The sequence below is a fragment of the Phoca vitulina genome, unplaced genomic scaffold (genome assembly GCF_004348235.1).
Source record: "Phoca vitulina isolate PV1807 unplaced genomic scaffold, GSC_HSeal_1.0 scaffold6, whole genome shotgun sequence".
In the NCBI taxonomy this organism is placed as follows: domain Eukaryota; kingdom Metazoa; phylum Chordata; class Mammalia; order Carnivora; family Phocidae; genus Phoca; species Phoca vitulina.
The window spans coordinates 22,384,714-22,396,257 of NW_022589709.1; the positions used below are offsets into that span (position 1 = coordinate 22,384,714).

At 37.1% G+C, this 11,544-nt stretch overlaps 2 pseudogenes; one reads left to right on the forward strand and one right to left on the reverse strand.

Annotated features, from left to right (window-relative positions):
* Positions 1-215: 215 nt before the first annotated feature.
* LOC116631994 lies at positions 216-3,019 on the reverse strand (annotated as a pseudogene).
* A 3,127-nt stretch (positions 3,020-6,146) lies between these two features.
* LOC116631995 lies at positions 6,147-6,898 on the forward strand (annotated as a pseudogene).
* The last annotated feature ends 4,646 nt before the right edge of the window (positions 6,899-11,544 follow it).

Here is an 11,544-nt window from a genome sequence, read left to right on the forward strand (position 1 = left end):
ACAAACTCTTTAAAGGACTTTTTTTTTTTTTTTTTGCAAGACAGTTAGAATGCTTTCATCTTTCTGGTTAACACCATTTGTATCAGTAATTAAACAGTGTTATTTTTGGCATCTCACATTAACTAGTCAGTAAGACTTTATTTCTTAAAGGGTAGGAGTGAGAATAGAAGGACTGGAGACACAAGAATATTAGGTTTCACATTTGTGTTAAAAGCTCAAAAGTCAAAACTGTTTGCCTCTCCACAGCAAACCTGTAGCACAAGCTTCAATGTTTTAGCTTTAATCCCATGTCTATCATGATCATACCAGATGGGGAGTTTGTGAAGAAGAAAATTCTGTATGTTCAAAGTGCTTTTGCCTTGATAATTATTTTGAATATTAACTGATGCAAACATGTTTCCTCTTATACTGTCACTGAAGCCAGGACATATGTGCTAAAGGCATTTCTTCCAACTATGCAGGAGCATTCTGCTTGAGCATCTAATAGTACTCTTACTAGCGACTAAGCTAAAGGTTATCTGATTGAGCAAAAAAAGGAAAATGCTCTGCCAGTGTTCCTGCAATGACCAATACACCAAATTCAATGAACACTTTCATCAATAGTAGAAGGAATATGAAAACTGATAACATTAATGATATTTTCAATATCCAGCTCTCTGGCAGTTAAAGTAGTTAAAAGGACTGGACACTTTCCCAGTGAAAATCCCCAAGAGCTTTCTTTCTCTCTCTCTCTCTCTCTGTTCCAGATCACCATCAGTACTTGAAGTTGCGATTTTTTTTCTAGAAAAAGAAGAGTTGCAATAAAATCTGCTTTTTTCTTAGCTTCAACAAAGACTATAGTTCTTTCATCACCTATGTTTCACAGAATTTCTACAAGTTTGCCTCCTTTTGAGTACTAGTCAAGTTGGAGAATAGTCTGCTGATCATCTCTGTGTGCTCCACCCAACTTGTCCAACAGCCACAGATAATTCAACTTTCAAAACTCCCCAGCCAAACTTTGAATTTCCTCTGGAAAAAATTGCACTGAGCATAAGGGTTTGATGTTCCTTTAATGGCGTCCCAAGGCAGAAGTTTGGCTTCTTCGTTTCTGGTCCAAAATTCATATCTATCATGCAGACAGCTTCATCTAAAATTAAATATTTCCATTATCTGATACCAATTTTTTCTTTATCTATGTTATCCATTAGTCTCCCAGGAGTAGCATATAATACATCATAGCCTTGTAGCGTCTGAAAGAAAGGAAGGGGATGGCATTCTTGTTTGGGCACTCTGTTAGGCAACTGATACTGTTCTTTTTTTTTTTTTTTTTTTTTAGGTATTTTACTTATTTATTTGAGAGAGAGGGAGAGAGGGATAGAGGGAGAGAGACCACAAGTGGGGGCAGGGGGAGAGGGAGAGGGATAAGCAGACTCCCCACTGAGCAGGGAGCCTGATGCAGGGCTTGATCTCAGGACCCCAAGAGCCGAAGACAGATGCCTAACCAACTGAGCCTCCCAGGTGCCCCGATACAGTTCTTTGGTTTTATCTTTATACATTGATAGAGATAGGGATTATTATTTTCACTTTATGTACAATGAAACAGAGGCTCAGAGTGGTTACAAAACTTATAAATGGTAGAAGAGGCAGGGATCCAACTAAGCTCTGTCTGATTTAAAAGTTCATATTCCTTCCATTACACTGAGTGCTCTCTTCGTTCTATGGCATTATCAGGCACTTCATTAGCCTGCCACAAGTATTTGTGGGCTCAACGGAGAGATGAATGGATGATTGAAAGAAACCATCTGAGGCTTTATGAACAATGCTAATCTGAGAAATAGAAATGTTAATAGAAATCTTTGTAAAATTGCTCTGCATTTCTAAGTGGCCCCACCTCTTCCGTCAAAGAGAGGCTGCTTCAACCTTCCTATGAAGTGAAAAGGAAACCACTGTGTTCCAGTATACCTGCAATTAGGACAGACTCCAGCCAAAATTGGAAGGCGGGTGAAGTGAGACTTAGGTGCTCTTCTTTCTCTGCACCTTGGTGGCTCCCGCTTAGCACTATCGATATAGTCACTCCCGGACCTGAGTCTGGGCAAACCTCCAGAATTAACTCCAATTCACTTAGTTCTGCAGTCTTGGCTGCTAGTGGAGCTAAGGGGAGTCAGCTTAGAGGAGAATTCACATAGGGGAGTTTAGCTCATAGAATTTGGAACCAAATAGATTAGCTTAAAAAAAAACAAAAACGTATGTCCTCCACTTATTAGTTCTGTCACTTTGGGTAAGCCACTTAACCAATCAATCCAAAACTTTGGAATATAGAAATTTCCTCATGTGGTTGGCATCAGGATTAATTGTGTAGATAAAGAGTGAGGCTCACAGTAGATACCTATTAAGATATAGCTACTTTTCATAGTTTTTAGATGAATTTTTGGTAACTATAAGGCCTATACTTTTTGAACCAAAAACAAAGAAAACTTTTGAGTTTTGTGATTTTATTTATATCATAAACCTTACAAAACTAAAAAATATAGTTAAATAATTTACAGTCACTTCTGTTAAAGAGAAAAAAATATGTATATTTAGAACTATCCTAGAATTTGGGCTTACCTTACTTACTTTGGATTTTCACCTTGGTTTACTCCTCTTTGGAGATTTTCTATTCTGAAACATACAGCAGATGCCCATTTTATGGGCACTTGGGTCCTACTGGGAATAGGACACTGTCCAATGTGCATCCTCCTTCCCTACCACCAACTTGGAAACAAAGGGGAAGCTCCCATGAAAGTGTAGGGATACAGTTCTCCATGAGACTCTCAGGTTTCTGCAAAATATGCAAGCATAACTAATTGCTCTTTCATTCTACTTTACCTTTATACAGATATTTGTAGAGTAAAAGCTTTAGCCTCTCCTTGCAGAGCCAAGTGCAGGTTTGTTGTTTGTCCAGTATAATAAAGATGCTTCCCTTTGGGGCAAACACTGGCAGGTTTGTTCCCAGCTCATTAACAGATTCAGGTTCTCTAAGCTCAGGGTTCCACTGCATGCTCTTCATCCACCCAGGCCCCCTCTCCCTCCACACCATGGGACTTGGGAAGAAAGGAAAACCAACTCATGCTGCTTGCTGTGCTGTGATTAACAAAGTCTGTTGTCTCTAGTACAGGATTCTCTTGTCTTTTGCCAGCATGAAAATGTGACAGACTAACCTGTCAGCTTGAGAGTAGATAAAAATTCACATCGTTTACAGTTCTTGACAAAAAGCGTGTGAAAACATGGAAATGTGGTATTGTTAGCCTAGAGGGCTCAGAAATCTCTTCTGATTGGGAAGTGCAGGTGGCTGAAGGAAATTGTCCCACCTGAAGGAAAGTGCAGGTGGCTGAAGGAAATTGCAGATGGCTGAAAGAAATTGTCCCATAAGTAATACCTGATGTAAGTTTTGAAAGATGAGCAGAAGGTGACTGAGTGAAGAAGACTAAGAGATGTGACGAATTCCAGGCAAAAGAAATGAGATACAGATGTGCATATGTTTGTGGGAAATTGGAATGTTAGAGTTTGGATTGCAAGGGGTTTGGCTTGGCAGGGGGATCTAAAAAGCAGTTTGGGAATATACTGAGAAAAGAAAGAAGAAAAACTGATTTCTAGATTTTCTGCTCTACTAACAGTCTCATGTGAATAGTCTTATTTTACTAAGATCACAACTTTCTTGGGTAGGTATTACTAACCTTTATAAAGAAATTAAGACTCTGAGAATTTGAATAATTTCTGTAAGATTAAAAAGCAAATAAATACTAGAACAATGGTATAAAACCAATGTTCTTTCCATACCATCTTCAATCACTTGGTGAGGATTTAAAAATTTTTATTCTGTAGGTAATGTCAGGAACCATCTGTCTTTTTACATTTTTTTTTGTTGTTATTATTTTCTTGTATCCTTAATGTCAAGATGTCCTGATTAAGTCCATGGTAGATGGGCAGTTTGGAAGCAGCATGAGTTATTGGATAAGGGTTGTCTGGTAAGTATGAGAATAGTTATGAGATCATTGTAGTGATCCATTTGAGTGTCTTTAAGGAGACTGAATTGGGTAATGAAAATCATGATGGAGAAGAGAGAATAATTCATAGAGTTTAGAAGTATAGTATATCATAAAGGTGAAATGATTAAAAAGAGTAGCGCACAGTTTTATAACTTGGATGCCTAGATGATTTCAATTAGCTGAAATGGGTGATTCTGGTGGAGGAACTTTGAGGGACAACATTGTGAATTAAATTTATAAAATAAATAAGATGGGAAAAAATGAACTTCTGATGGTGAAATTTCAGGCAATTTTTGCTTTGTGGAAGATAAATTTTGAAATTAGAGATGTTCAGTTTTTCATGGAGTTGACAAATTATTTTTTTATTGGTAATTACAACATAATAATTAAAGATTTTAAATTGTACAGATATTAGATAGCATTTAGCAGAAATATTTTCTGGTAAGAAACACGAACACACACAAAAGAATATATGAGTATTAACAAACTATAGAAATGATCCCTGAACAGAAACAATGAATACCCACCATTTGCATCGACATGGATGGTACTAAAGGGGATTATGCTAAGTGAAGTAAGTCAAGCAGAGAAAGACAATTATCATATGGTTTCATTCATATGTGGAACATACGGAATAGCATGGAGGACCATAGGGTAAGGGAGGGAAATCTGAAGGGGGTAAATCAGAGAGGGAGATGAACTATGGGAGACTATGGACCCTGGGAAACAAACTGACGGTTTCAGAGTGGAGGGAAGTGGGAGGAGGGGGTAACAGGGTGATGGGTATTAAGGAGGGCTCGTGCTGTGATGAGCACTGGGTGTTATACGTAACTAATGAATTATTGAACACTACATCAAAAACTAATGATGTACTATATAGTGGCTAACTGAACATAATTAAAAAAAATGAGTATTAGTATGTTAATTTGCCCACTCTATTTTTTACTGTACTTCATTAAAAGTCTTGTTAGTAATATGGGGCCCCTGGGTGGCTCAGTCAGTTAAATATTCAACGCTTGATATTGGCTAAGGTCATGATCTCAGGGTTGTGAGATCAAGCCCGGCATTGGGCTCTGCACTGGGAGTGAAAACCTCCTTAGGATTCTCTCTCTCCCTCTGCCGCTCCCCTGCTCATGCTCTCTCTCTGACAACAACAAAAAAAGTCTTATTAGTAGTATTATTTCAGATTTTTACTGAAAGAACAATTCCCCTCCCTGACTAAATAATTTTGTCTCAAAACAGTTGGCAGATTCCTCCTTTTCTATACCTTCTAATCAGCTCTCTGTGAAACCCCCTCCAAAAATTGAGTCCTTAAAAAGATTTGAAGAAGGGTGGCTCATGCCCAGAAAAAAGGCCAAGATTTCTCTAACTTTGGCAATTGACTTTACTTATTCTTTAACACTAGCTTGTAAAAAGAAAGCCTGAATGATTCATACCATCTGTGGATTTAAATGGGTTTCTCCTACTACTCAAAAAGATGTAGCTTTCTTTTGAAAATGAAAAAAAATGTTTCTTTTGCAAAACTTTTTGTTGAGTAAAAAGATTGTGTATATGCACTAGTGAGTTTCAGATCACTGTTTAGTCAGAGCTCCAGTTAACTTGCTGATTCACCACCACCACCAATGCCAGGATCATTTTTCTCACTTAACGATGGGGCAACTGGCTGGACGTAAACCGATGTTCATTCATCCGGTATGTTGCCTAACAACCGATTCATTCTTAAGTTTTCATGAGGAAGCACACACACACACACACACACACACACACACACACACACAAAGAAACAAACCAAAGAGGAGGAGGGTAATAGTAAAATGGGAGCTGTTACATGATGGAAATAAACACTTGAAGGGGGGATTCTTTATTACCTTGCAAATGCAGTTTGCCCCTCAAATTCCTGTACAGAAAGATTTTTTTTTTAAAGATTTTATTTATTTATTTGACAGAGAGAGACACAGTGAGAGAGGGGACACAAGCAGGGAGGAGTGGGAGAGGGAGAAGCAGGCTTCCCCCTGAGCAGGGAGCCCTACGCAGGGCTCGATCCCAGGACCCTGGGATCATGACCTGAGCCGAAGGCAGACGCTTAACGACCGAGCCACCCAGGCGCCCCAGAAAGATTTTCAACAGTAGACAGTTTGAATGTTTGAATATGAAAGTCAGGGCATTTCTTTTTACATTATAAGTAAGGCCTCTGCAGCCCTTAGACCTGCTGCTTTCTGAAGAACCTGCTGACAAATGTATTGTAGTCTGGTTCTGGTCAAGTAAAATTCACTTTTAACACCAGTTCCTCATACCATGCTCCTGCCGTCACCCAGCATGTGCCCTATTTTAAGGTCACCACCATTATCAATGGGGAGTTCAAAGACCTAAGCCTTGGTGACTTTAAGAGGAAATACTTGGTGCTTTTCTTCCATCCTTTGGACTGCACCTTTGTGTGTCCTACAGAAATTGGTGCTTTTAGTGACAAAGCCAACGAATTTCATGATGTGAACTGTGAAGTTGTGGTTTCAGTGGATTCCCACTTCATCTGTCTTGCCTGGATCAACACAGTAAGGAAGAATGGTCGTTTGGGCCACATGAACATCGCACTCTTGTCAGATTTGACTAAACAGATTTCCTGAGACTATGGCGTGCTGTTAGAAGACCTGGGTGTTGCTCTAAGAGGTCTCTTCATCATTGACCCCAGTGGAATCATCAAGCATTTGAGTGTCAATGATCTCCCCGTGGGCCTAAGTGTGGAAGAGACCCCCAGCCTGGTGAAGGTGTTCCACTTTGTGGAAACCCATGGAGAAGTCTGCCCAGCAAACTGGACCCCAGATTCTCCTACAATCAAGCCACATCCAACTGCTTCCAAAGAATACTTTGAGAAGGTAAATCAGTAGATCATCCCATGTGTACCCATAGCTTCTCACATCAGGAAAGAGCCACAGGTGGAACTCACTTTTAGCATTTCAAAGATGATTATTTATAGAAGACAAAACACCAATTATGCTTGTATTCATAAATAATACTCTAAATGTTTTCTTTTTGTAACATTGGCTAAGGCTTTTAAATGTACTCACACACATAAAGTGTCCTTTATTGATAACTCTTGATGGCTAGCTAGTTTGTAGAATGCTAGTTCACATATTCTTTGGATTGTGTCTTCAATGGGAAGAGGAACCATTCTTCTTTCTTGGCCTTTCTTGAACTTTAATGTACACCAGAGTAGTACAGCAAAATACCGAAGCTTCTGATCAAGGGTCCTGAAAGTTTCTTCTAGAATTTCTTTGCACTAAACTGAATTTTCTTTTAAGGGAACAAAGATCATAATCTTACATAGTTTTAAGGTGTTAACCTCAGTGGTCTAATTCAACTCTTGCAATGGTTGTATATGTACTTGAAACAAATGTGAATCATGTTTTTAAAAAAATGGGGTGGCAAAGTGACTTAAGTGATCATGCATGTTTCTCATCCCTGAGATAATATGGTTATTTTACTTGTTAGCTGACATAGTGTCTACATACAATTGTAGATATTGATTGGTTGTAGTTATAAAGGATATTTATTGAATCCAGAAATTGCATTTTGAAATCATTGTAATAATTTTCTTTTCTGAAGTGCTCAATGCAAAGTACATAATAAACATTTTTAAAAATATACATCAAAAGAAATGTTCGACTATATATTCAGTTAGAATAAAGTCAGTAAGAAAGTATGTGACTTCTAGTTTGATGTATTCAAAGCTTCATTTCATAGTAAACCCAAGATATTTATTTGCTAAAAATGCTATCACAGTAATCAGGGCCTTCAAAATTTGATCTGCAAACAGAAAGACTAGAAGTTGAAGTGAATTATCCTCTTTGCAAATATTTTTTTTTTTTTTTTTTTTGCAAATATTTTTTGCTGAAAAATATTTTCAGCTTTGAGGGCCTTACTGTCTGGTCTCAGTCATAGCTACTCAACTCTGCTATTGTAGTGTGAAAGCAGCCATAGACAACACATAAATGACTTAGTGTGGCTATGTTTCAATAACACTTTATTTATAAAATCAGGTTACAGGCTGGATTTGGCCAGTGAACTATAGATTTCCAACCCCTGGTTTAAATTATTCTTATATTTGGATGTGAGGGCGATCTGGCTGTGACATCTGTCACCCCATTGATCGCCAGGTTGATTTGGCTGATCTGGCTGGCTAGGCGGGTGTCTCCTTTCTCCCTCATTGCTCCATGTGCGTCCCTCCCGAAGCTGCATGCTCGGTCGAAGCGCCCGACCTTCCCCGATAGAGGAGGACCGTTCTTCGGTCAAGCGTATACGAGTAGCTGCGCTCTCCTGCTAGAACCTCCAAACAAGCTCTCAAGGTCCATTTGTAGGAGAACGTAGGGTAGTCAAGCTTCCAAGACTCCAGACACATCCAAATGAGGCGCTGCATGTGGCAGTCTGCCTTTCTTTAAAAAAAAAAAAAATAATAATAAATAATAAATAAATTATTCTTATATTTGCATCCAAGCCCCAAATTTCCAGTGCTTAGTACAATGCTTGAAAGGGACATAATTAAGTTTTGTTGAATGAATAAATGAATTATTAAAATAGAGTAATAGAAAAACTGTGTGAATTCATTCACAAATTCAACATGTATATATTCAGTATCAGATACAGGACACAATTCTAGACTCTGGAGCTACGAGAGTAGGCTAATTGGCCAAAAATAAAATCCCTGCCCTTATAGACATTACATTCTTGAGGGACAGCAAACAATACTTGAGATAAATAACACAAGATGTAGTATGTTAAATGGAAATAGTAGGTAATTAAGAAATAAGGCATGTAAGGATAGGGCTTGTGAGGAGCATCGGCCATTTTAGATTAGGTAGCCAAGGAAGGCTTTATATAAAGGTTACATTTGAGTAAAAACCAGAAGAAAGTGGGAACAACATGTTCTAGGCATAAGAAACAACAAATGCAAAAGATCTTAAAGAGGTGTATTAGTGTTTTAAAGGTGTCAATTCTTTTTCTATTTTCTTTATATTTTAAAGCACTTTTTCAAATAAGATATTATTTACGTGTAATGAAATACACCCATTTTAAATGTAATGAATGTAGTTTATGATGTCATGTGTTCCATAAGTTCTTGAATGTTTGACACCCCCCTCAAATATAGATATTATCTTAAAATAGCCAAAGAAACTATTCAGAAAAAAAGCATCATCAAAATAAATGAAAGTTTCTCATACACATATTATACTGGGTAAGTATTTAGTGAGAACATCAATTTAATACAAAAGCTCAACAACTAGGTAAAAATATTACATGTCCAATTTCCATTTTTTAGATCTTCTAGTGTTTGTTTTTATAATTGTCATAATATGTTTAATCCTTGATTTCCTGAGGTAATCTTTCAGACAGTTATATGGTTATGTGTACAGTAAACAGCCACTAGCCACAGGTAGCTGGTAAGCATTTGAAATGTGTCTAGTGATGTGCTCTAAGTGCAAAATTCACATTTGATTTCAGAGTTTCAGAAGAAATGTGAAATAACTCATTCATAGTTTTTATATTGATCATATGGTCTGAAATGATAATATTTTGGATATATTGGGCTAAATAAAATATATCACTAAAATTAATTTCACCAGTTTCTTTTTAATGTGACTACTAGAAAATCTAAAATTACACCTGTGGCTCACATACTTCTGTTGGCATTGCTACTTTAGATGTAACAGCTGACTCCTCCTCTACCTGACTTCTCAGTTACATATACTTTTTACATTTTCATGATTTAAAACATTCACGTTTCTTCGATTTCTTCTTGCATTTGATTTTTGAGATCTATGAGGTCATTTAAAATTTTTTCTTTTCGGGGCACCTGAGTGGCTCAGTTGGTTAAGCGACTGCCTTCGGCTCAGGTCATGGTCCTGAAGTCCCTGGATCGAGTCCCGCATCGGGCTCCCTGCTCGGCAGGGAGTCTGCTTCTCCCTCTGACGCTAACCTCTCTCATGTGCTCTCTCTTATTCTCTCTCTCTCAAATAAATAAATAAAATCTTTAAAAAAAAAAATTAAAAAAAATAAAATTTTTCTTTGCTTTTTATTTTATGTTTAAATATTATCACAAGTATATTGGTGGCCTATGTCAACCAACAGGTTACAGGAGTCTAAGGCACTAACATCTCTAGAAACAGACATTTTCTAAAACTGTGACGGTTTTAGACAGCTCTCACCTGCAGGCAACAGGTGAAGATTTACTTCACTGTGGCTTTCAGATTTGCGAAGCGTACCCATAGAGATAATGTTTTCATCCATTTAGCTTTTTTTTTTAATTTGAAACATACTTGTGGTGGGCATAGCATAATTTATAGAGAAGTTGAATCACTATGTTGTACACCTGAAACTAATGTAACATTGTGTATCAACAATACTCAAATTAAAAAACTTAAAATAGAATTCTATGTTGCCTTAGAAATGCTTAAGAGCACATAAGTATGAAAAGATACCCAAAGGAACAAGTAAACTGTGAAGTGCCTGAGCAAGTTGCAAGGAAGCTCAGCACATTAGTTACCAATATGTCAAAGTAGCAAGGCTGTCAGTGGATTTTTAATCCCCTTCCATTACCTATCAGTTTTTTTCTAAGCCCGCGTATCTCTCCTCTTCATAGATTAAAGAGAACAACACATTTTCTTTAAGTTCTTTGATTCCAGAAAGATCTTTTGGGTCAAGAATTTGACTCTTTTGTTGCACAATCTTTCTAATGTTTATTTGAGAATAAATTATGAACATATGACAAAGTGTATAAACGCAGAAGCTAATATATTTAGCAAATGTACAGCTAATGCTTAAATTAACTGTTAATATTTTGACATATTTGCTTCAGATTTCTTTCTAATAAATTAAATGTTAACAATACATGTTCTCCTTTGCTGTGCCTCACAACTTTATTACCATCCTGATATCATAGTTCATGGCTTTGCATATTTTTGAACAATAACTGTAAATATTTGTCTTTGGAAACAAGGCAAAGAAATTATTTTTTGAATCAAGAATTTTAAAAATGGTATTATACTGCTTATTTCAGCAATTTGACTTTTAAAATCAAAATTACTTTGAGAGAGCTACTGATGGTGATACATGTAGAATCATTTAATATATTTAAACTACTGCATAGTTTTCCACTATAAAAAAAAAGTTTATTCTGTACCCTATGGAAGGACAAAGAGGATTTATCGATTTTTTTTGGCTATTATGAACAGTGTTGCTATGAATATCCTAGTAAATATTTTCTTTGTGAGGATTTTTCTAAGTTCAGATACATAGTAGCAGAATTGCTAGATCATAGGGTACGCACATACCAACTTTAATAAGTATAACCAAATAATTCTCCAAAGGGTTTATACCAACTTACATTTCTTTTTTTTTCTTTTTTAAAGATTTTATTTATTTATTTGAGAGAGAGAGAGAAAGCATGAGCAGGGGGAAAGGCAGGGGGAGAAGCAGGCTTCCTGCTGAGCAGGGAGCCCGATGTGGGACTTGATCCCAGGACTCTGGGATCATGACCTGAGCTGAA